The following is a 26,209-nucleotide window of genomic DNA, read 5'->3' as shown; positions in this document are numbered from 1 at the left end:
AAAGCTGAACATGGATCATCTTCAAAGAAAGCAGGGTAGGTAAGAATGACAAGTGCTATGAATTCTGTTTAGATAGTGATGGACAAGTACCTATCCCATTTAGCAACAAGGGTGTCATTAGTAAAGTAACTGACAGCAGTTACGTTGACAGGAGGGCAGTAGGAAGCCAGGTGACAACAAGTTGAGGTCTTAGAAAAAGTCTCATGGAAAAGCTACAGACCTCAAATCTCATCATTTTCTCCATAATGCTTTTCCCAGTTTCTCCAAACCAAAGCAATACAGCATTCCTGGCACCCACATGAAACATTTAAAGTTTTTCTTGTAGTATTCATTACATTTGCCTTAGATTAAAGCATGACTCATCTCTCTTCCTATATCATAAACTCTTCGAAGACAGAAAGTGGTATCTCTCATACATTCTCTTATTTGCCCACCACACACACACATACACACACATATGTACAATAACTGCTTAGACCAGCCTTGCACATAGTAGTTTTTTAATAACTGTTAGTTGACTTGAATTTAATTAATGTAATTCACCTCAAAAATCTTACTAACATTTTTTTTAAAATAAATATTCTATTCCACTGATTTATTGTCAGATTATGTGGTGATAACAGAAACTGTGCTCTTAATCATTTGATTTATTTCTATCCCAATGTCATGTTTTCACCTCTAAATAAAACTTAAATTGAGTAAATCTGCACCAGACATTAATCATATGCTTATTAAATATACCTCTGGGACTTGGATATGCATGACATGACTTTTAGAGCTCAATGCTTGGGTTAGTTTTCACTTGGAATGTCAAATGAATTTTAATATGCTTGGCAAATAAGTGTTCTGGATATAATGTGAAAATTTGTCACACATGTCTCAGTTTCAAGTGATGCTTATTAAGGCAGATGGGCTTCTCTTAAGTACACCTCTCTTGGGTACCAATGTTCCAAGATCCGCTCCTCAACTTTTCAGATCATGATTTTACCAAAACACTGAAAGCCAATCAGCCTTTTGGATGCTTGGCTCAACAGAGAGTAGGGCATAAGCAAAATGCCAATTCACCAATTTAGAAAGCTGAGTGTCCAGGACTCAGACACCCATAATATTGGACCAGCACACTTTTGTCTTCACACTATAGTGTAACTCAATAGTTTTTCCATGACCTACAACAAAATTTCTCTTTTTCCTTGCACGGGACTGGGAGGGAGTAAGGAAAACCTAGCAGCAAGCACTCCCTGAAGTTAGGAGTGTGCGGAATCCTTATCAGCAGACTGAAAAGTTAGTCTAGTGTCCGGTCAGCTGGTGAAGCCACTCTCCTCTTGACATTGCTGAGTAAGACATCCCTGTTCATGAAGTCTGTTCATTTATTCTCTCTGTAGGTGCATTCAGACAAGCGCTATGCAGAGAACAACCCCGTCAGCCAAGACTACAGCTTGAACCAGGACCAGCTACGCGTTATTTTCAAAATGTGAGGCTCTTTGTTCCTCTTTTTGTTTCCTATGATTTTAAAAAACAAATTCATGAAAGAATAATCATAAACTGTATGTTAATTAGCATACAATGTATAAAGATAGAATTTGTGATAACAACATAAGGGGAGGTGGATGAAGCCGTAGAGGAGCAGATTTTTTTTTTTTACTATTGAAGATAAGTTGGTATCAAGGCAAACTACATTGCTATAAATTTAAGATATTAATTGTAATCCCCAGAGTAAACACTGAAAAACAAACTTAAAATATATAAAAAAGGAAATGAGGGAATCAAAAATGGTATACTATAAAAAAAATCAATCAAACACAAAAGGCTATATGAAGAAGTTGAGGAACATAAAAGATATAAAAATGTCAGAATCAAGTCCTTCCTTATCAATAATTCCTTTAAGTATAAATGATTTAGACTCTGCAGTTAGAAGACAGACATTGGCAGAATGGATGAAAACCATGATTCAAATATATGCCATCTACAAGAGATTCACCTTAGATCCAAAGAAGCAAACAGGTTGAAAGTCTAAAGATAGGGAAAACTTTTCCATGCAAGCAGTACTATGCTTTTAAGACTTATTTTAGAGAGAGAGAGAGAGCATGAATGGGAGACAGGCAGAGAGAGAGGAAGAAGCAGACACCCTGCTGAGCACAGAGCCCAATGCAGGAATCCATCCCAGGACCCCGAGATCATGACCTGAGCTGAAGTCAGACACGTAACTGACTGAGCCACCCATGTGTTCCAGTACTATTTTTTACCATGCAAACAGAAAGCAAAAGAGAGCTAGGGGAGCTGTACTTATATCAGACAAAATAGACTTTTAATAGAAAATGTAAAAAAATACATTATATATTGATAATTATAAATATATACCTCAAATAGTTTAGCCCCAAAATACATGAAGCAAACATTGCCAGAATTAATGGAAGAAATAGTTCTAAAATAATAGTTGAAGACTTTAATACCCCACTGTCAATATATGTAAAGAACATCTAAATAAAAGGTCAAAAAGGATATTGAGTACTTGAACAACACAATAAACTAATGAGATGTAACAGTTATAAAGCAGTCTACCCCAAATCAGCAGAATAAACATTCTTTTCCAGGGCACATGGACCAATCTCCAGGATAAACCATATGTTAGTCCACAAAACAAGTCTCAATAATTTTTTAAAGATTGCAATCATACAAAGTATGTTCTATAACCACAATAGAATCAACCTGGAAATCAATAACTGCAGAAATACCAGAAATTTCACAAATACGTAGAAATTTAACAACATAATCCTAAATAATCAATGAGTCAAAGAAATCACAAAGAAAATTAGAAAATACTTAGAGATTAATGAAAATAAAAGCACAACATAAACACTAAATTTATGGGATGCAGCAAAAGCAGTGCTCAGAGGGAACATTATAGCTGTAAACATATACATTAAAAAGAAGAAAGATCTGAGACCATAACCTAACTTCACACATTAAGGCAACTAGAAAAACAGAGCAAACTAAGAGCAGAGCCAGAAAAAAGAAGAAAATATTAAGATGAGGGTAGTAATAAACGAAATAGAGAATTGATGAGACCAAAAGTTGGTTCCTTGCAAGGACCAACAAAATTGACAACCCTTTAGCTAAACTGACTAAGAAAAAAGAGAAGATACAAATTACTAACATCAGAAATTAAAGGCACTACTACCAGCAAGACAGATATTTAAAAGATTAATAAAGAATAGTATGAATAATGGTACACCAACAAATGGGATAACCTACATGAAAGGAACAAATTCCAGAAATACATAAATTACCGAAACTGACACAAGAAGAAATAAAAGCTCTCAACGAACCTATAACAAGTAAAGAGGCTGAATCAGTCAAAAACTTCCCAAAAAATTATAGGACCAGATGGATTCACTTATAAATTCTGCAAAACCTTTAAGGAATAATTCTCACTAACCCTCAAACGCTTCTAAAAAAAATAGAATAGAAAGGAATGTGTCTTAACTTACCCTATGAGGCCAGGATTACCTTTATATCAAAGGCAAAGATACCATAAGAAAAGAAAATTAAAGACCAATACCCCTTATGAATATGGATGTAATTATTCACAACAAAATACTAGCAAACTAAATCTGGCACTATATTAAAAGGATCATATATACACTATATTAAAAGAATCATTATATTAAAAGGAACATGACTAAGTGAGATTTCTCCCCAGAATTCAAGGGTGGTTCAACACATGAAAATCAATAAATGTAATACACCACATTAATGGAATGAAAGAGAAAAAAAACACATGATCTTCTCAATAGATACACAAAAGACATTTAATTAGACTTTCCTAATAAAAGCACTCAGAAATCTAAGAATAGAAAATAATTTCTTTATCATGATAAGATCATTTAAAACAAATCCATAGTTAACATCATACTCAATGGTAAAGACTGAAAGCTTTCCTCCTAAGGTCAGGGATAAGACAAGGATGTTCCCCTTCACCACTTCTATTCAAAATTGTAATAGAAGTTCTAGCCAGGGGGCGCCTGGGTAGCGCAGTCGTTGGGCGGCTGCCTTAGGCTCAGGGCGTGATCCCGGCGTTCCGGAATCGAGTCCCGCATGAGGCTCCTCCACTGGGAGCCTGCTTCTTCCTCTCCCGCTCCCCCTGCTTGTGTTCCCTCTCGCCGGCTGTCTCTCTGTCACATAAATAAAAATAAAAAATCTTAAAAAAAAAAAAAAAAAGAAGTTCTAGCCAGAGCAATGAGGGAAGAAAAAGAAATAAAAGGTATTCAGACTGGGAAGAAAGAAGTAAAACCATCTCTAGTCACAGCTGACATGATCCTATATATAAAAAATCCTTTAGAATCCACAAAAAAAATTATTAGAGCTAATAAATGAATTCAGCAAAGTTACAGACTACAAGATTAACACATGAAAATAAGTTGTGTTTCTACACATGTGCAGTGAACAATCTAAAAAGAAAATTAAGAAAGTAATTGCATTTACAGTATCATCAAAAAGAAGGAAATAACTAGGAATAAATTTAAACAAAAAGATTGCTGCAACACCGCCCGTGGAGCCACAGCGTTGATTCGGGAGAAGGACGAGGCCCAGACAGGTTAGCTTGAGAGAGAGTGGGTGCAGGGGACAACCGCAAAGCATGCCACCGCCAAGAGTGCAATTGCCCCGAACAGCTGCAACCTCGCATATTTATTGGCAATAAACAATCAAAGACAATCAAGGGGATGATCCATATTACATCCTAGTGAATAGTAGTACATCCTGGGGAAAGTCACGGGATTAGATGATGTAACGTTCAGCAAGTGAGGCCTATTCTTAAACATGTTTCTATGGACCCTGCAGGCTATTGTCAAGAGCAATCAAGTTTGGGTTGGGGCAACATTCTGCCCTTTAGCGGACCAGGCGTTCCTGGCTGCTTGTTATCTGAGGGCGGTGTTCCACCCTGAGCGAGCCGGGCATTCCTGGCCGCTGGGCGAGACGGGCATTCCCGACTCTGTGCTCCGATGTTTATGCTAAAGCCTGCAAGGTCACAAACATGTTTTCCCAATATATCCTTAGCATAAGCTCTCAGCCAGGGGCTGCTGCAAAGATGCAAGACTAACACACTGAAAACTATACTACATTGCTGAAAGAAATGAAAGAAAACATAAGTAAATGGAAAGACAGCCCATTTTCATGAATTGGAAGAATAAATATTGTTAAAATGGCAATATTCCCCGAAGCAGACCTGTAGATCCAATGCAATCCCCATTAAAATCCCAATGACCTTTTCTGTAGAAATGGTAAAGCTGATCTTAAAATTCATGTAAGATTATAAGGAACCCAAATAACCAAAAGAATCATGAGAAAAGAATAACCATTGGAGTTCTCACACTTCCCATTTTCAAAACTTACTATATCATAATAATAATCACGACAGTGTGGAACTGACACATGAATAAACATATAGATCAATAGAATAGAATTGAGAGTCCAAAAATAAGACCATACATCTATTATCAATTAATTTTCAACACGTGTGCAAACAGTATTCAGTGAGTAAAGAATAGTTTCTTCCACAAATGGTGCTGAGATAACTGGATATCCACACACCAAAGAATAAAGTGGGAATTTATGTCACCTCATACATAAAAATCAACTCAAAATGGACCAATGATAATAAATATAAGAGTTAAAACCATGACGCTCTTAGGAGAAATCTTCGTGACCTTGGATTTGGCAATGGTTTTTTAGATATAATACCAAAAGTGCAAGCAACAAATGACAAAATAGATAAATTGGACTTCACTAAAATTAAAAACTATTTTGTATCAAATGATTCTTTAAAAAATTATCAAAGACAAGTGAGGTGATACCAAAAAAACTGCAACCCTTTATGAAGTGAGCAGTGTCCTTTTGGAGAACTGCAAAATGGGGCAGAAGGCAGAGAGCTTTTATAGGATAAAGATGAAGGAAAAGGGGGATGCCTGAGTGGCTCAGTCAGTTAAGTGTCCAACTCTTGGTTTTGCCTCAGGTCATAATCTCAGGGGTCATGAGATTGAGCCCCATGGTGGGCTCTGCGCTCAGGACAGAGTCTCCTTGAGAGTCTCTCTCCCTCTCTTTCTGCCCCTCTCCCCTCACTTACACTCTCTCTCTCACTTGCTCTCTCTAAAAATAAGCTAATACGTCTTTTTTTAAAAAATTGATTAAAGAACAAGAAAGAAGAAAATAGGAAAGTTCAATTGGCTGGGGCCACAGAGTCAACCTTGTTTGGGGTAAGAAGGAACAAAGAAATATGTATAAAATCCAGAGTTAGCTTGCTGTTTGGGGATTGACTGACTAGATGTATGGAGAATCGTGCTGAGTGGAAAAAGCCAAGCTTGACAGAGTACATACTATATGATTCCATTTATACAACATTCTCTAAATGCAAAATAATAGGAATGGAGGAGGGATTCGTTATTGCCAGCAGGTAAGGAGGGCGTGGATAAAAATGGGTGTGGCTATTAAAAGGCAACACAGGAGACTCTTTCATGATGGAAATGTTCTTGATCAATGTCAGTCTCCTGGTTTTGATATTGTACTCTAAATTTGGAAGATGTTGGCCTTGGGAAGAACTGAGTGAAAAAGACACAGTATCTCTCTGTATTATTTCTTACAATTGCATATGAAATCACAATTACCTAAAAATTGAAAGTTTAATTTAAAACAGCAGCCTTCCCCAGCATGGGCCGTTGGTTTCTGACCAAGGCAGCTGCCTTCCAGCTTTCTCATGCCTGAGCCCCACTGTACCACTTCTCATTCCCTGACCACAGGATCATTCAAAATCATCTCATCCCAAAGCTTTTCAAACTCTGCTTCATTGAGTCCCAAGAAATTTTGAAGTTGCAGAAGGTTCAGCTTGGGTGATCCAGGGAAGAAGGGATACTGATATATCTCCACTTTAATAGAGCAAATCCACTTCTGCCTGTGATAAATACTGAGATTCCATTAATTTTAAATAGGGTTCCACTGCGGACTCTGGGAAACAAACTGAGGGCTTCAGAGGGGAGAGGGGTGGAGGATTGGGATAGGCTGGTGATGGGTATTAAGGAGAGCACATACTGCATGGTGCACTGGGTGTTATATGCAAGTAATGAATCATGGAACATTGCATCAAGAACTGGGGATGTACTGTATGGTGACTAATACAACAAAATAAATATTTAAAAATGAGAGAAAAAAAGAATTAGTTATTTAATCATTTTATTAAAAAAACATAGGGTTCCACTGCATCATAGTATTTTCAAGTTGCTCATCTTGTAAAATTTAAGGCTTGTTTTGACTTTAGAACATCTTTGAGATGTGTTTATCCCTGATTTTCCTCGTCTCAACCAAGTAGTTATTAAAGCTGAGTTCAAATCCCATTAGCTTGGGTAAGTCACTTAACTGCTCTCAGTCCCATTTGTCATCTCTGAAAGGACGGTAACAACCGTATCCTCACAATAGGGCTATTCTAAGCTTTAGATGAATGAAGCATTTAAAGCACTTAGCACATGCCTTCTGCAACATAGGACTCATTACATTATAGCTAATTTTAGAATTTCTAATTCTCAGCTACATTTTATTCTATATAACTCTAATAGAAAAATTCTTTCTTTATAAAGAGCCAAAAATCTATCACTTAACAACACAGCATGGGTCCAATTTACCCCAGTTTCTTTGATATCTTTTCCTATGACCTACTTTTAGGGGCTGTTCACACATCACTAGATGTTCTCCACTTTTCCATTGTTTCTCATGAGCTCTCAATATTGCTGTGCCAGTATCCCAAAGGCTGGCTACCTCACCTTTCTCCGCAGCATGAATGTAACTCAGAAGTCACAATAGTTGAAAGCCACGTGGCCTATTGACCCACAGTGGAAATGTTTGTGAGAGTCTCCAAGCCTGTTTCACACATCTTACTGTCAACTGTCAATATCTATCCGGTTATTGAAGCCATTGAGATTTGGGGGACTATGAGTCTCAAATGGTAGCAGTGGTTGCATTGGAAAACAAATCCCATTCCACATGTTTGCCTCTCCGACATCATTTCACATACCTCCCTGTTCCACCTCACTCTAGAAATCTTGCATTGTTTGTTCCTCACACAAACAGTGCTGCTTCTTGACCCCAGGCCTCTACCCAATAATGCTCTCTCAGACAACAGTCTTCACACACTGTCCTCTCTAGTTGGCTGATGAACTCATCCTTCAACATTCAGTTCCAGGGGGCGGGGGTCACTTTCTTTGAAAGGTCTTCCCTGGGCCCCCTAGGCTAGGTTAGGGACCCTCGTCTCTGTGCTTCCATTCTATCTGTTCTTATTGTAGATTATCTTTGAGGACTCTGATCAATGATACCCCTTTTTCCACCCAATCCTGAACCCACTGAGAAAAAGACTAAGTGGCATCTTTATTACTAATACAGCTGCTATTGGAAGGCACGACAAGCAAGTTTCGCAATGCCAAACCGCAAATCTTGGCAGACTCGCCGAACATTCATGGCAGTGGTGGGCACCAACAGAGACAGGATTTTCTACAGGTAGCTTAAATGGGGAGGAAGGATCTGAGATCCACAGGCCAAGTTTCTCCTCCCAAATTCACCATTAGCTAAATCACTGCCTCTCCTGGATAAAGTGAGTGAGGGATCTGGGTCAGATGGGTTACACTGCCAGAGTTCTCTTTACACACAAGAGCATATCAAGATACAGGAGAAATGTGGAGGGGTGGCCTGGCTTCACTCTCCTCTAGCACTGAGCAAAATGGGTAAGCTTCACCTAATGCTAGTTCTCATCTCACTGAACTATAAGCTACTTAAAGACAGGGTACCCATTGTCTAGAGTGGGACACACATAGGGCAGTTGCTCAGGAAAGATATCCTGAGCTTAACAAGCCTAGATTCACCCCCTTGAGATTGGTCTCCATGTCTCAACTCAACAGATACTGACTGACCGGGGCCCCTGGGTGAGCCCACCCCACAAGGAAGGAAGCTCATTGGCCTAACAGATCCCCTCTTGGAGGGGATTGTGTCTGCTGTTTCTCTGAAAAATGTAAAAAAAATAAGTAGATATTTATATATAATAGTGAAAGTAAAAACATCTGGTGACAGACAACATTAATCACAATTGTAGGGTCAACAAATAATGTCAAGGTGGGATTCTATACACATGAAAATACCAGTAGCCATTGAGATACTACTTACTTTAATCCACTCTGCTGAAAAATAAAACACCATTTAATGCAACCTCTGTAAATGTGTTCATTGTGTTCCAAATCAAGGGAGAAATGAGATTTCCTCTTACAGTTGGAATAAGATAACAAAGCTATGTGAGAAATGTTTTTGGTATTTTGATCGGGATGGCATTGAAAGTGTAGATTGCTTTGGGTAGCATGGACATTTTAATTATGTTTATTCTTCCGATCCATGAGCATGGAATATTTTTCCATCTTTTGTGTTTTCTTCAATGTCTTTCAAGAGTGATTTGTAGTTTCTAGAATATAGATCCTTTACGTCTCTGGTTAAGGTAACTCAGAGATAACGTATGATTTTTGGTGCTATTGTAAATAGAATGGATTCCCTAATTTCTCTTTCTTCAATCTCATTGTTCGTGTATAGAAATGCAACTGATTTCTGAGCATTGATTTTGTATCCCGCCATATTACTGAATTGCTCTATAAGTTCTAGTAGTTTGGGGGTGGAGTCTTTTGGGTTTTCCATATAGAGTATCATGTCATCTGCGAAGAGAGACAGTTCAACTTTTTCTTTGCCGATTTGGATACATTTTATCCCTTTTTGTTGTCTGATTGCTGTTGCAAGGACTTCTAGTGCCATGTTGGATAATAATGGCAAGAGTGGGCATCCTTGTCGTGTTCCTGATCTTAAGGGAAAGGCGTCCAGGTTTTCCCCATTGAGAATGATATTCACTGTAGGCTTTTCATGGATGGTTTTTATGAAATTGAGGAATGTACCCTCTATCCCTACACTCTGAAATGTTTTAATCAGGAAAGAATGCTGTATTTTGTCAAATGCTTTTTCTGCATTAATTGAGAGGATCATGTGGTTCTTGACTCTTTTCTTGTTGATATGATCTATCACACTGATCGATTTGCGAATGGTGAACCACCTTTGCATCCCAGGGATGAATCTCGCTTGGTCATGATGGATAATCCTTTTGATGTACTGTTGGATCCTATTAGCTAGGATCTTGTTGAGAATTTTGGCTTCCATCTTCATCAGGGATATCGGTCTGTAATTCCTCTTTTTGATGGGGTCTTTGCCTGGTTTGGGGATCAAGGTAATACTGGCCTCATAGAATGAGTTTGGTAGTGGTTTCAATCATTTATGGAACATAAGAAGTAGGAATTCGGTAGGGGAAGAAAGGGAAGAAGGAAGGGGGGGTAAAAAGAAGGGGGAATGAACCATGAGAGACTATGGACTCTGGGAAACAAACTGAGGGCTTCAGAGGGGAAGGGGGTGGGGGATCAGGATAGGTTGGTGATCGGTATTAAGGAGGGTCCACTGGGTGTGTTCGCAAGTAATGAATCATGGAACTTTACATCAAAAACTTGAGATGTACTGTATGGTGACTGACATAACATAAAAAATTATTTTAAAAAATAAATAAAATGTTGTTAAAAAGTTAAAAAAAGATAACAAAGCTATGTGAGAGACAGAACCATGAGTTCAAGAGAAGCTTTTTTATATTAAAGCTTAAATATGCTGAAAAGGGAAAGATAAAACAGTATTTCCAGAAATGGGGAAATTTTTAACAAATTAGATTATGTTAAATTAGCACAGAATTTTAGAATGATGAATTGACCTCAATATTTAATGATGACATTAACAAATTTCTTTTGCAATGCTCTGCATTAAAAGATGAAAAAAATATTGCTTATGACACTATTTGGGGCCAAGACTACATCCAGAGGCCATACGTATCAAAGTGCTTCTCAGCCATCTCTCCTTCCTGTGCCAAGATTCTGGATGTCAAGCGTCCTTTGTTTTCTCTTATTTACCACCTTCTAGGGCTCCAGGGGGAACGAATTCAGGGACATAAGCTCTGAGTCTACCTCTGAAATACTGTTAGGAATGCAAATGAAGTGAAAAGCAAACCAGATTTTAAACATTTGTTTAGAAATGTGTTGGGTTTAGGTTTTATTATTTAGGTATATGATCCAGTTTGGGTCCATCTTTTTATATGGTACAAGGTATAGATGGACTTTCAGGGGGGTTTTTTGTTTTTTGTTTTTTTGCATATGGATATTCAATTTCTTCAGTAACATTTGTTGAAAGTCTATCCCTCCTCTACTGGATTGCCTTGTACTTTGACAAAGCAATTGTCCTGTATTTGGGGTCTGTTTCTGTACTACCTCTAAGAATAGGGATTTCTAATCCCCTTGATTTCTGTTTATTCTTATGCCCGGACCACCCTGACATGGTTATTCTACAGGAAGTCTTTAGTTCAGGGACTGTCAGTCTCCACATTTGTTTTCCTTTTCAAAATTATTTTGGCTGCTCTAGGGCCTTTGCATTTTCATATATGCTTTAGAATCAGATAATCATGAGTTTAGTTTAAATTTTTTTCCTAACTTAACATATTTCGTTTCTGAGCCCTGTCTTTCATAGCAGTTTCATTAAGTGCTAAGATGTTGACATGAGTGATATCAAGGAGTTGACAAACGCTGAGGCCATGTGCCACCATCCAAGATGCTGTACACACAGTATTTCTTTTAAGTGTCCTGTGTTCAAAATCCAAGTCACCTAGTATGTGTTGAGTGTCTGTTCAACCCGGGCATTTTGCTTCTTTCATCTCCTCTGAAGCGCAAAATAACCGTGAGCAGCTAGCGTTGATGGCATTGCTTGCTCCAAGGTTATGCCAAACAGGCTATAGTCTGTCTGTGTTGGTGCAGAGCTGGCTCCAACGACCCCCTTCAAGGGGACTTTGAAGAGTGGAATCGAAGTTGTTCAGAGCCAGTGATTGGCTTTCAGCAGTAGTCTTCACGCTCCACAGAGAGAGTCAGGCTTGCCCTCTGTGGCCGTGCATATCTCACCTTGTGTTCCAGACCCTACTAGAAGGTTGTAATCACCTCACAAGTCTAAACAACTACGACAACAACAACAAAACAAAAAGCAAAAAACAGAAACCCAGTTTCCTGGGCCTGAGACCAAATCTATTAAATCTGAGTTTTGGAGGATAGTGTCTAAGACCCTGTTTTTAAAGTTCATCAAGCCCTTTAGGAATGACTGTGCTAATCACCAGAGGGAATAATTCTGTCACTGTTTCTCCATCACCTACAAACTTGTTTTCTTGTATTCTAAGCCCTTTTTATGCTAAGATAGCAAATTTTAGACAGAATTCTATGCCCCAAATCTTGGATAATCATGGATTTAATTTTTAATTTTAAAAAATAGTCATCTGGTTCCCTCCATAGTTTGTTCTTTTAAAATTACACATTGACATGTCAAGGAAAAGCAATTCCTGGCCCTAACCTAGATCCAGTACTGAAGGGGAAAAGTTGCAATAAAAGACATTAAATCAACCAAAAATATTGGAATATAGACAGTAAATCAGATAAAAGTAAATGTACGTTTACTGAGTTGATAATTGTACTGTGGTTTTATAAGAAAAAAAAAAGTCCCCTTTAGGAAATACACATTTTAATATTTATGGCCAAGGAGACATGTATGTAACTTACCATCAAATGGTTCAGAAAAATAAATGTGTATGTTTGTGTGTGTATCTGTTTGTGAAGAGAGACACAGAGAGAAAAGGCACAAGCAAATAATGATAAAGCAAAGGGGATAAAATATTAGCTAAAGGTGAATCTATCTATAAAGTTCTTTGCATGCGTTTTGTTTCTGCAACATCTTGCAAACATGAAATTTTTTCCAAACAAATATTAAAGAAAAAGGTTTTAATTGTATATTGATTTTTAACAATCTTTTGCATTAGACTCTTCACTTTGTAAACTCAGACTCCCTGGGACTTCTCTGTATCCTAAACAAACTGCACAGAACCACAGATTCCCAGGCCATGTGCTGTATAAATAGGACGGCGTGAGGTTACTAAGCAACTCAAGGCACCTTTCACTGCCTCTATTTAAAGACTAAGTCAGTTTTTCCTTTTTAAAACCGATTTAAATAGAAATCCAACTTCTTTGTGCACTTCATTTTCTTTCTCTTATTTTGAAATCCTCTAAAATTCTTAGAGAGGACTGATTGACAGATAAGCATAAGCAGCAGTATTTATCAAGCCACTACTCTATGTAGGAGACAGTGTTAGGCACTGGGACTAGAACCCATCAATGGTTCTTCTGTGTGCTCTGTGGGGAATGAGTGCAGTTTGGTGCCTGCCAGATTCATCAGTCATGCCTGGAGGGACAGGAATGTGCACACACACACACACACACACACACACACACACACTGGACAGTAAATTTGGCAAGGCTGGGAGAACCAGCGCTCTGCTTTCATCTACCAAAGAATCCTGGAAGGACCTTGGCGATTCAGAAAGCAGCCTTGGGCCGGCGCAAAGACAGCCACAGCTAACACTAGGAAACTGGCCAGAGGATCAGCATGTACTGGGCACCGAGCATGAGCCAGGTTCTGAGCTGAACCCTCCCTCTCAGCTGCTGTCACTGAACTCTTCCAACAACCTATGAAATAGGCATCAATAGGCATGCAGACACTAAGTCACAACACTCACGCGTGGCAGACGTGGGGTTTCAGCTTACTTCCCTCTCACCTCTACGGCCATGGCTTGGTTTCATTCTTAAGAATTAACCATGAGAGACTGTGGACTCTGGGAAACAAACTTAGGGCTTCAGAGGGGAGGGGGCTGGGGGATTGGGATAGGCCGGTGATGGGTATTAAGGAGGGCATGTATTGCATGGTGCACTGGGTGTTATACGCAAACAATGAATCATGGAACACTACATCAAAAACTAAGGATGTACTGTATGGTGACTAACATAACATAATAAAAAATTATTATAAAAAAAAAAAGAGTTACCCTAGGGGCACCTGGGTGGCTCAGTCAGTTAAGCGTCTGCCTTCAGCTCAGGTCATGATCCTGGGGTCCTGGGATGGAGTCGCACATCGGGCTCCCTGTGCTTCCCCTCTCCCTCTGCCTGCTGCTCCTTCTGCTTGTGCTCTCTCTCTCTCTCTGTCAAATAAATAAATAAAATCTTCAACAACAACAAAAAAAGAGTTACGATAAATATTTCACCAGGAATACTTAACTTACAAAACTCAAATGTTAATGAGTATCTTTCTTCACCTCCCAAGTAAAGCAAGGACCTTAGAACACAGACTCACTTCACAATCCACACAAACCACACTCTACCACATCTGATATTTTCTTTGTGTCTTGCTTTTATTTTAATCTCCCAATGTAGGCATCGTTTGTTTAATTTTGTTAACCTTCACAATAAAACAGTCTGTTATTTTACCAGCAAAAATTAGTTTACTCAGGAATAGCAGTGAATTGCAATTCAGGTCATGGAAGCTACAGCAAAACCACAGACAAATCCAACAAACAAAGGAGAGGAACATTTTATGGAGAAGAAGGAGGAAGTTGGGGAGGGTTGTTCTGAAAGGAAATCCCTTAGAGAAAAGCAAGAGTTCAGAGTGATGATGGTTTCTCACTGGCTGAGTTGCTGGGGTAAGAGAGTCAGTGTACATCTTTTCCTGTTGGGACCTGTAATTGGTGATTCTTTCCTGTTGATTATTCCTTTTTTTTAAATGTTTTTTTATTATATTATGTTAGTCACCATACAGTACATCCCTGGTTTCTGATGCAAATTTCGATGATTCATTAGTTGCGTATAACACCCAGTGCACCATGCAATACGTGCCCTCCTTACTACCCATCACCAGTCTATCCCATTACCTCACCCCCCTCCCCTCTGAAGCCCTCAGTTTTTTTCCCAGAGTCCATAGTCTCTCATGCTTCATTCCCCCCTTCTGATTACCCCACCTTTCTTTTTTTTTTTTTAAGATTTTATTTATTTATTCGACAGAGATAGAGACAGCCAGCGAGAGAGGGAACACAAGCAGGGGGAGTGGGAGAGGAAGAAGCAGGCTCATAGTGGAGGAGCCTGATGTGGGGCTCGATCCCATAATGCCGGGATCACGCCCTGAGCCGAAGGCAGACGCTTAACCGCTGTGCCACCCAGGCGCCCCTACCCCACCTTTCTTTATCCCTTTCTTCCCCTACTGATCTTCCTACTTCTTATGTTCCATAGATGAGAGAAATCATATGATAATTGTCTTTCTCTGCTTGACTTATTTCACTTAGCATTATCTCCTCCAGTGCCATCCATGTTGCAGCAAATGTTGAGAACTCGTTCTTTCTGATGGCTGAGTAATATTCCATTGTATATATGGACCACAGCTTCTTAATCCAGTCATCTGTTGAAGGGCATCTCGGCTCCTTCCACGATTTAGCTATTGTGGACAATGCTGCTATGAACATTGGGGTGCATATGGCCCTTCTCTTCACTACGTCTGTATCTTTGGGGTAAATACCCAGTAGTGCAATGGCTGGGTCATAGGGTAGCTCAATTTTTAACTTTTTAAGGAACCTCCACACTGTTTTCCAGAGTGGCTGTACCAACTTGCATTCCCACCAACAATGTAGGAGGGATCCCCTTTCTCCACATCCTCTCCAGCAATTGCTGTTTCCTGCCTTGTTAATTTTTGCCATTCTAACTGGCGTAAGGTGGTATCTTAGTGTGGTTTTGATTTGAATTTCCCTGTTGGTTAATGATTTTGAACATTTTTTCATGTGTCTGTTGGCCATTTGTATGTCCTCATTGGAAAAGTGTCTGTTCATATCTTCTGCCCATTTTATGATTTGTTTATTTGTTTCTCGCGTATTGAGTTTGAGAAGTTCTTTGTAGATATTGGATACCAGTCCTTTATCTGTAGCATCATTTGCAAATATATTCTCCCATTCTGTGGGCTGCCTCTTAGTTTTTTTGATTGTTTCCTTGGCTCCTGTTGATTATTCTGTTGGAGTCTGTAACTGACAGGATGTCTTATCATTGACATTAGGTGATATGGTTCCCTCTGCTGGCCTCCCCTCTCCGCCCTTCCAACTCCATTTTAGTGAAGTTGGCCTTTATTAATTCACACAGTCTTTTCAGCCAAGCTCTGTTTCTGGACTCCATTCTGTCCTCCCGGTTTGTCCGGTGATTTTCATGCCAGTACAACACTGGCTTGGTTATTGTTTTTAAACCAAGTACTGTTAAGTCCTCCAACTTGGTTCATTCTTTCAAAATTGTTTCAGTTCTTCCTAGATCCTTTACATGTATTTTTTTTTATTTAAATTCAATTAGCCAACGTATAATGCATCATTAGTTTTTGATGTAATGTTCAATGATTCATTAGCTGTGTATAATACCCAGTGCTCATTTTAAAACCGGCTTGTAGGGGCACCAGGGTGGCTAAGTCATTTAAGTGTCCAACTCTTGACTTTGGCTCAGGTCATGATCTCAGGGTCGTGGAATCCAACCCTGTGTGGGGCATGGAGCCTGCTTAAGGCTTCTCTTTCTCCCTCTGCCTCTGCCCCTCCTCACTCCTCCTCTCTAAATAAATAAATAAATAAATAAATAAATAAATAAATAAATAAATATCAGTTTGTCAATTTCTACAACAAAGCTTGATGGTGTTTCTATTGTGATTCTACTGAATTTATGAATCAACTGGGCAGAATTGACATCTGAATCTCCCTTTCCATGATCATGATACATCTCTTCATTAATTTTGTCTTCTTTCATTTGTCTTTGCAGTGTTTTTTGTTTCTGTATACAGTCTTACACATATTTTGTTGATATTTTAAAGTATTTTTACACTATTTTAAATTTCATTTTTCAGTTGTTGGTTGTTAGCATAGAGAAATGCATTTTTATACTGACCTTGTATTCTGCAATCTTATCAATCTCATTTATTAATTCTAGGGGTTTTTATACATTTCTTCAGATTTCTACATGAGATGATGATGTCATTTGTGAATAACTAAAATTTTACATTGTGCTTTCCAACCTACATACTTTCTTTTTTCTTGCCATAGTGTGTGGACTGGGACTCCGTTACAATGTTGAATAGAACAGACATCAGTGCTTTCTTCCCTATCTTAGGGGAAAGGCATTTAGTTTGTCATAATTCAGTATAATGTCCATGGCAAGCTTTTAATAAGTATCCTTTAACAAACTGAGGAAGTTTCCATCTATGCCTAGTTTGCCAGGAATTTTTATGCGACTAAACATTGGGTTTTGTCAAATTCTTTCTTTGCATATATTGAAATTATATTTTCCACATATAATGAAAATATGTTTTTTCATTCATATGTTTCCTCTTTTAGTCTTTTGGTCTGAAAATGTGGTGAATTCCACTGATTTTTGAATGTTAAAACCACTTTGAATTTCTGCAATAAACCCCACGTGGATGCGATAGATTATCCTTCTTATATATTGTTAGATTCAGTTTACTAAAATTTTGTTAAAATTTTAACATCCATGTATATGAAGGACATTGGGCTATAGTTTTCTTTTCTTTTTTTTTTTTTCTCATAATACTTTTTCTGGTTGTGGTGTCATGGTAATTCAGGCCGCTGAAAATTAGTTGGGAAGTATCCCCTCCTCTTCATTTGTCTGGAGGAATTGGTAAACCTTGATATTTTTTTGCCCTTAAATTTTGGTATATTTCACCAGTGAAGCCTCTTAGATGCAGAGTTTTCTGTTCTCTATTGGAATGTTTTCATCTATAAATTCAATTTCTTTAGTAGGTTTAGGGCTATTTGTGGTTTTTTATGTTTTTTTCTGTTGAGGTTCATTGAGTTTCTTGGATCTATGGTCTCATTGTTTTCATCAAGTGTGAAAAGTGTGTAGTCATTGTTTCTTATTTGATAGTCTTTCTCCTTCTCATATTTTAATTGCCCATATGTTAGAGCATTTGATATTATCCCACAACGCCCTGAGACTTTTTTCCATTTTTCTCTCTCTGTGTGTGCTTCATTTTGCATAGTTTCTATTGCTGTGTACTCGGGATCCCTATTATTTTCTTCTGAACTGTCTAGTGTGTTGTTAATCCAATCAAGTGTGTATTCCATTTCCAATATTGTTATTTTTTTAATCTCCAGAAGTTCCACTTGGGTCTTTCTTAATATCTTTGATTTCTCTCCTTATCACATCCGTGTTTTCATCTACAGTCTGCACATTAGAGCATATTATAATAGCTGCTTTAACATCCTTGTCCACTAATACTCTCATTTTATCATTTCTAGGCTTTTTTCATTAAATGGATTTTTCCCTGCTTGTGGGTCATGTTTTTTGTCTTTGCACGTTTTGTGAGTTTTTCTTCATTGGACGCCAGATGTTGTGACTTTTATGTTGCCGTTTACTGAATTTCACTGCATTCTTTCAAAGGAAGTAGGCACACAGGTTACCTAGGAAACTTCAAAGCTTGCTTTTAAGCCTTTGTAGGGCAATCTGGAGCAGCGTTTAGTCAAGAGCCAAGTTTAGTCAACCAGCTTAGTTCAGTCAACTAAGGTGTGACACTGCTGAGGCCTCTGTCTGATTTTCCGTGTATTATGAGCTCTCTCCCTCCTGCAAGAGGGAATACAGACTCTTCCCAGCCCTCTGTGAGCTCTGGGAATTGTTTGGCTGACTGCTTTTCAGCCCTATGGAGAGGTACCTTGTGCCTGCACAAACCAGTATTCAGCCTAAGACTTGAAGGAATTCCTCTATAGATCCTCAGAGTTTGCTCTGTGTAAGTCCCTCCTCTTTGGTATTTTGCCCACAAATCCTAGCAGCTTTGGTCCCTACGAATGCTCATCTTTCTCTTCAGCTGAGTAGAATGACCTTGTCTATCCACTGTCCTGGCAACTACCTCCAGGCAGTCGGCCAAGACTACCACAGGGTGTACCTCATTTCTTTGTCCCAGGGATCACACTCCCTGCACTAGCTCTTGTCTGAAAGAGCTGTTTCTTATATTTTGTCTGATTTTCTAGTTGTCTATGGCGGGACAGTGTGGCAGTAGGACTCTTGGGTGGCCTCCGTGACTCCCACATCCTGGTGTTCATGCCCATGAGTGTAGATAGCACCTGTGACTTCCTTCTAATGAACAGAATGTAGCAAAGCTGACAGGCTGTATGTGATCACATGTATGTGACTGTGTTACATAAGATTGTAATGCTCATCTCCCGAGGAAACCTTGATGGCTTTGCCAAAACAAGTTGCTATACTGTGAGCTAAAAGTTGGAGAGGACCACATGTCAAGGAGCTGAGGATGGCCTCTGGCCAAAAGCCAGAAAGAAATTGAAGCACTCAAGTCAGCAGCATGCAAGGAACTGGACTTTTCCAAAACTCAGGTAAGTTTGAAAATGGATACTTCCCTGGGCAAACTTCATATGACACAACTGCCTTGGCCAATATCCAATTGCAACTTTGTAAAACTCTAAAACAGAAGGCCCACCTAATCCGTGCCCAGATGCCTGACCCACAGAAACTGAGATGTAATAAGTGTCTTATTTCAACCTGCTGAGCTTGTGGTAATATTATTGCACAGCAATAGGTAATTAATATAAAAGTCAATTACCACAGTAATCAACATTTCAGAGGCAGAAGCAGAACTCCAACTCTACTTTTAAGAGTAAGGGGAGTATATTTAATTTTTTTTCATCTAAAATAATCCAAAAGTCTATAAACATAATGTTTTCCACAGAAAATGTAATGAGTCTCATTAAAACAAAAAGAATGAGAAAGTGATTGATGAATACTCCAGATATAAAGAGGGGGTTAAGAACATAGGGACTTGAGGTTAAATGCTGACTTTGCCCTTGTGACTTACCTCTCTTAGCTCTACTTCTCTCATCTGTAAAGTAAGACTCACACCTGCCTCTGCGTTCTGTGGGATACGGATGGGCCGGTTCACATAAAGGCCCTATCACAGTGCCCAGCACCTCAGAGTTCAATACATTCTAGTTTCTATTTCTGTTGTTTCCAGTGAAGTTAGCAAAATTATTTACTCATTTTCATAATTTGTAATAATCAATAGATGGGACAGGAAAGATTCAGAGTAGAATTTCATAGCATTTATGTAGCAAATATATATCAGGCTTCACCTAGTACCAGTCTTGGCTGAGCTTTAGATATAGTTTAGTGAATAAAACAGACTTGTTCTTTAATCTCAGGATGCTTACAATCTACTATGAAGAACATTGAATAGATGATAGATAGATAGATGATAGATAGATATAGATAGATAGATAGATAGATAGATAGATAGATAGATAGATAGATGATAGATAGATGATAGATAGATAATAGATAGATGATAGATAGATGATAGATAGATAGATAGATAGATAGATAGATAGATAGATAGATGATAGATAGATGATAGATAGATAATAGATAGATAGATGATAGATAGATAAAACAAGTAATTGGTTTGATTGAGGAATCCCATTGAAATACATATATAGATGATATTTTTCCAGAAACTGTTCTTACATTAATTTATTCCATCAAGTTCCCCCTTTCTCTCCAATTAGCTCTTTTGTTGGGGTTTCAGTATGATTCTCTACTTTTCAGTCACTTTTAACTATTAAAACAATCTGGCCAATATGTTAATCTCATAGTCCATTAAAATGACCCTCTGTTCTTCCCAGCACTGTCCTGCTGAATGCACAGCTCCTGTCGCTGGAGGGGCAGGAATGTAGAGTTTCTGCTGCATCTCTGCATACACTCACCCCTTTCAACTGCTTGCCCCTCTGTTGCTGGAAAGAGGAGGAAGAGGTTGAAAAATGGTATTTCCTTATCTGATTCTGCTAATGTTGATTGTCATGAGTTAGTTATAACAGCTAATCCATTATATAAGCAAGAACACGGTGAGGAAGAGACAGTTGCTGTGTTCTTATTGATTATAATTGTCTGAAATTCATTCATTTTCTGTAGAATTGATGAGGACAGGTCCCCCAACAAGACCCACTGAAAACTGAATGCTTAGCAGCTACCCTATGTATAAAGTGGTCCCTTGCAAGATATGATGTGCCCTTCAGCTGTCTCTGCCTGGTGGCACCTTGCAAAAATGCTCTACCTACTTTTGGATCTACCTACTTTTCCAACACTGAGGTGATCACCAGCAAACTTGCAATCTCTGTCTCACCTGCCTCCATGACTCCAACTCCTTTACTCTGATGGAGTTCCTTGCTCCTCTTCCTACTGAGCCAAAGTATCACCCCATCTCTTATCAAGCCCTTTTCTCAGGTCCAGTAGCAAAAGGGCAAATCAGTTAGTGCAACAGTTCAGGGGATATCCAAATAAGAAATAAAAATATTCCCTTCCTCTATCAGGTACACATTTTGGAGCTTTACCTAACTTAGCTTTATCTAACAGTCGAAGGATCTTCTCATTGGCCCTACGGGACAGCCTCTGTTCATAAATATGGCAATGTTCCTAAAGGCCACCTTGTGTCCTGTGTCCTCCTGTTCCCTTGTGTCCTCTTCCAGACCCCCATTTTTATCTCATTTCTAAGGGCTGGAATGTGGCCTTCTTGGTTGCCAAGATAAGGGAAGCGAGACTAGAGAATCCAGTATGGGCTTTATACAGCCTCAGCCTGGGAAGTGACATGCCTCACTTCCTCTCAGCTCATTTCCCTGAACTCTCTCCAAACTGTGCCCAGAATTCAAGAATAGTGTCTACCTCTAAAGGGAGAAGAAGGTGAGATTTTCATGTTAAAGATCCTGGATCAGTTAGTCTTTATAATTTAGGTAGCACTGACTGATCTTCCTAAACTCTAATAATTGATTTCTGACATTTTAAGAATATTTTTCCAGACCTCTTGCTGGGATTCCAGAAATAGATATTTACATACTTTCACAGAGTTCATTTTCAGAGAGAGAGAGATTGCTTATTTTTCTTGGTGGGTAGTTAATTTCTCATAATATAAATGTCCACAACATCCTAACAGGTAAGACTCATCGATCCCCTTGTTGAGGAGGATGCCCAGGTGTCCACCAGGGTTGAGACCCAGCATGGTAGGCAGGCCTTAAGATACAAAAAACATCAAGAATGTGAGGTCCAGAAAAATGGATGGATCAAAGAAAGTGTGAACATAGGGGACTTTCTCAGTGTTCATGGTTAATGAGGCACTTCCAGTAACTACCAACAGTGGTAGCATCCAGAAACTTGAGCCTGACACACAGGGAGAGATCTCTAAACATCTCATAAGAGAATGACACAGGTTTTTTAAAAGCCCTGGTCAATAACCTTTTATTTTCTTTAATCCATGGCTTTTCCATACCACCAGTTCTTCTGGAAAACCATGGATCTGAGGTGTATGCACATTGTCGTTGCTTCCAGAGCACCTAACAGCTTTGAAATGGACTTGGGCATAAGTTTTTGACAACGTCCTAGACTCTGGTCCAGCCATCTGCATGTCACACCTGGACTCCCTTCAAAGTTTCTTCATGGGTCCATCTGTATATATCACACCTAGACTCCTCAGGTGCCTCCTCACTGTCTCTTTAACAATAAGGTGCTATCCGAAAACCTGCAATTCTAGACCACAGTTCCTGCTGCAGGTTGCATTTGAACTGTGTTCCATTTCCCCATGTGGACCCCCCCCCCGACCCACGCACCCTCAAACCACTGATTTTTCCATGGCTCCCAACCCTCCTCCAGCTGATTCTACATAATCTCATGTGTTTCCAGCAGCACCCACAGCCCTAGTCAAGAGCCACACCCTCCACTACCCCAATCCTATGGAATATCCCAACAATTCTGCCCTGACGGGTCTTCCTGGGTGGGTTCCAGCATAGACATAGCCCCTAAAGAGGTGCAGGTTTGCTTTCTCTTACACTTTTACAAGTTATCTATTGCTGTTCCTTTAAATGTCACTGAAACTCTAAATCCCCTGAAAATGTGCCCCTTGCTCTTTAATAAGATGACCCCACTAAGGAAGCTGCAACATTTTACCCCATATCCTGGAGGGTTGCTTCCATCTCAAATGTCAATAGAACCCAAAGGAGCTATACTGTGCATGCTCTTGTGGGTGTTTGTCCACATTTAGGGGAAATGCTTGAAAGGAGAAACTTGCAGGAGACAAGGGAAGCTAGGGATGGTTGATAGAGAGCAAAGGAGAAAAATGAGTGCACAGTTGTGATCAGTGACAACTGAAACAGGTAGGAATGCAGCCTAAAGAATAGGAGGACATAGAGAAGGACAGGGAGATGTCCCGTCAGTGAAGGCTGCGTAATAGCTCCTAAATTAAGTGGAAGACAATCTACGGCTGCACCTGAGCCTGGGGCTGGAGGTAAGAGGGGTAGGAACCCGGCAGTGGCTTGGGGATAATACATATATGATATCATGGCTCCCTCCCCTTTCTGCAGAGGATAAAAAGCATCATGCATTTTACATAACAATAGAAGTAAGTGAAAGCTTGCAACCAAAATCTTTGCTCTTACCAATATCAGACTGCTCTCTCTAAAGCACTCTTAGTAGATCATTCACTATTCACAAGCTGTTTGTGCTTCTTGTCCATAAGACAAAGCCCAAGGGTTTAGTGGAGCATTTAAGGCCTTGACAGCAGGCTTTCAATGTTGGGTCCCACCAGCTGCCTCTGTCCTCGTCTGATTCTACTTCCAGTTCTTATTAACCCACCTCCTGCTTTACACCTGCATCAATCCTGTTTCTCCTACTCTGAGTCCTTGCTCAGTAAAATGTCATAAAAGTGTTTACTAGAAAAATACCAATGCATCGCAATTACAGATTGATTTAGTCAACAGGAGAGGGCAGAACCCCCAGGAGGTCAGTCATCAAGACAGGCAGGTTTTAAGAGTGCCTGGAGGACTTTGGGTGTAGTCAGGACACACACGTGCGCACACAGACGCAAACAACCACAACATCAACCCCTTGCCAACTTCTGAGCTCAAGTTCCTGAAAGATTGACACAAATGTTAGGTGTAAGATGTATGTTTTAAAGAAAGGGAGGTAGGGGGCACCTGGGTGGCTCAGTCAGTTGAACATCTGACTCTTGGTTTCAGCTCAGGTTGTGATCTCAGGCTTGTGATCTCAGGGTTGTGATCTCAGGGTCATGAGATAGAGCCCCCCACCCCCATCGGCTCCCGCACTGAAAAGGGAGTCTGCTGGAGATTCTCCCCCTGTGCGCGCACTCTCTCTCTCTAAAAATAAATTAAGTAAATCTTCAAAAGGGGGGTGGAGATAGGGACAAATTTCAGATAATATAATATATACATATATTTTATGCATAGCAAATTAGATTGGCAGTCCAAGAATACTTGAAAGGCTACCACCTGTGGAGCACGTGCTAGCAAATACACAGAGGCATTGCTGTCAGCTATGAAACCCATTCTTGCAGGCAATTCTTCTCCTCTGGTAAATCCGTCACAGGTCAGAACATGGAACAAGGGATGACTCCCTCCCAGCTTCTCTGCGACGCAGACCTTTTTGGAAAGTCTCTCCACCAAATCTTCTTGGTTTGAAATTTCATTTCTTTTTCCCTTTTGTTCTCTTTTGTTTCTTTTCCCAAGTCTCTCCAAAATGACTGTCAAAATGGAGAGTCAAAATGACTCTCCAAAATGATGCCATGGAGAGTATCCTGGGCTGTGGGCAGCTCAGACAGACGGCCTCTTTCTTCACTGTCCTCAGACCCGTGATGCGTGGCAAGGAGGAGCCCTGACCCATGGCGGCACTAATGTGACTTCAACAAACAAAAATCTCAGAAGTGCAAATCCTTCAATCCTGCAAAATTCAAGGATGGACAGGCACTGGCAGCTCAGGGGTGTTCTAGAGAGAAGAGTCAGCGGGCACCAGACGTATGTGTGTGTGTGTGTGTGTGTGTGTGTGTGTGTGTGTGTGTGTGGTTGGGGGACCCAGAAGGTTCAGCATGGAGCATGAAGTTCAATGGCTGCCACAGTCCACCCAGTACCAACACAAAACAAAACCGACTTTGAGACTAGTGTATATAGTATTTAATGGAGGAGAGAAATAATCTTATTACACACCCAGGGGGGAAAAACAGGATTTCATTTCTGAAGTCAGCCTAACATCTCCAGCTGAATGGGTGCCCCCAACTTTGAAGAGCTAAGTGTGATCTGTGACTCACTGTACGCTAGGGCAATGCATTGCCCCTTTCTCTTCCCTGCCTCCTGAGGGTGAGGTGGGGGGGAGTGGGCGTGGGGGGACGGAGGGGGAGGTGGTTATAGTTTTCTTACAAGAAATGGTTGTTTTCTGATTTTTTTCCTTTTTCTCTTTTTTCATTTTTATTATTTTTTACTGAAGTATAGTTGACATACTTGTTATAACTAATGTTATATTAGTTTCAGGTATAAAACATAGCGATTCAAACATTCTAGGTATTACTCAGTGCTCACCACAATAAGTATAGTCACCAATCTGTCACCACACGAAGTTTTTACAATATTATTGACTATATTCCCCATGCTGTACTTTTCAACCCTAGGACTTATTTACTTTAAAATGGGAGTATGTCCCTCTTACTCCCCTTCACCGATTTCACCCATTCCCCCCACCATACGTCCCTCTGGCAACCCCCATTTTGTTCTCTGTATTTATGAGACTGTTTCTGGTGTTTTTGTTTGGTTGTTCATTTGCTTTCTGAATTTCTTTATATGCCACATGGCCTTTGGCACAGTGAGGTGGGCAGAGGGGTGGGTTCTGAAACTGGAGCCCCACTTCAGAAAGCCGCTGCTGACTATGGACTCAGCTTCAAAAGTCAAAGTGCAGGATGGAGAAATGGCCCCAGTGGTCGTCAGCTGTAGATGAGCCCATGCCCACTCTATTCACAGGCCGTTGACACATATCAGGGGAGCCCTAGTCTCACCCGGACCTTGTACACTTGGCAGCACCCAGTTCTGCCCTGGGAGCCAGTTTCACACCTCTCCTGAGTTCTAAGCAGGGTGCCAACTGATACTCATGAAAGCCATCTTTTATGGCCTTCCTCCTACATCTTATCATTGGGAAACAAAGTAATATTTTTAGGAAAAAATGTTTGGACATGCCTGGTATTTTGGGAACCTAAACACAACCTATTTTAGGTTCATCAGTATTGGAAAGAGAGTTCCCAGCCTCCTTGTGTGGTTTTTCCTGTCCAGCCTTAGCATCATGCTTAGCATATCATACATATTCATTCCTTGGTAGTCATTTATATTTAGCAGCAACTGAGTAGG

General features: G+C 39.8%; 1 long non-coding RNA gene across 1 annotated transcript in view; it reads right to left on the bottom strand.

The window, feature by feature from the left end:
* The window catches only part of LOC148109497 (uncharacterized), a 35,292-nt gene extending 21,136 nt beyond the window's left edge, over positions 1-14,156 (bottom strand). Inside the window, exon 1 of the long non-coding RNA XR_015725845.1 lies at positions 14,006-14,156. This is a non-coding gene — a long non-coding RNA (uncharacterized LOC148109497). The remainder of the gene's footprint in view (positions 1-14,005) is intronic.
* Between the last annotated feature and the right edge of the window lie 12,053 nt (positions 14,157-26,209).

This window comes from Ursus americanus, chromosome 9 (genome assembly GCF_024610735.1).
Source record: "Ursus americanus isolate L20-20 chromosome 9, mUrsAme1.1.p, whole genome shotgun sequence".
NCBI classification, from domain to species: Eukaryota; Metazoa; Chordata; class Mammalia; order Carnivora; family Ursidae; genus Ursus; species Ursus americanus.
Note: the sequence above shows the minus strand (reverse complement) of the source record. Positions and strands in the feature narration are given on the sequence as shown.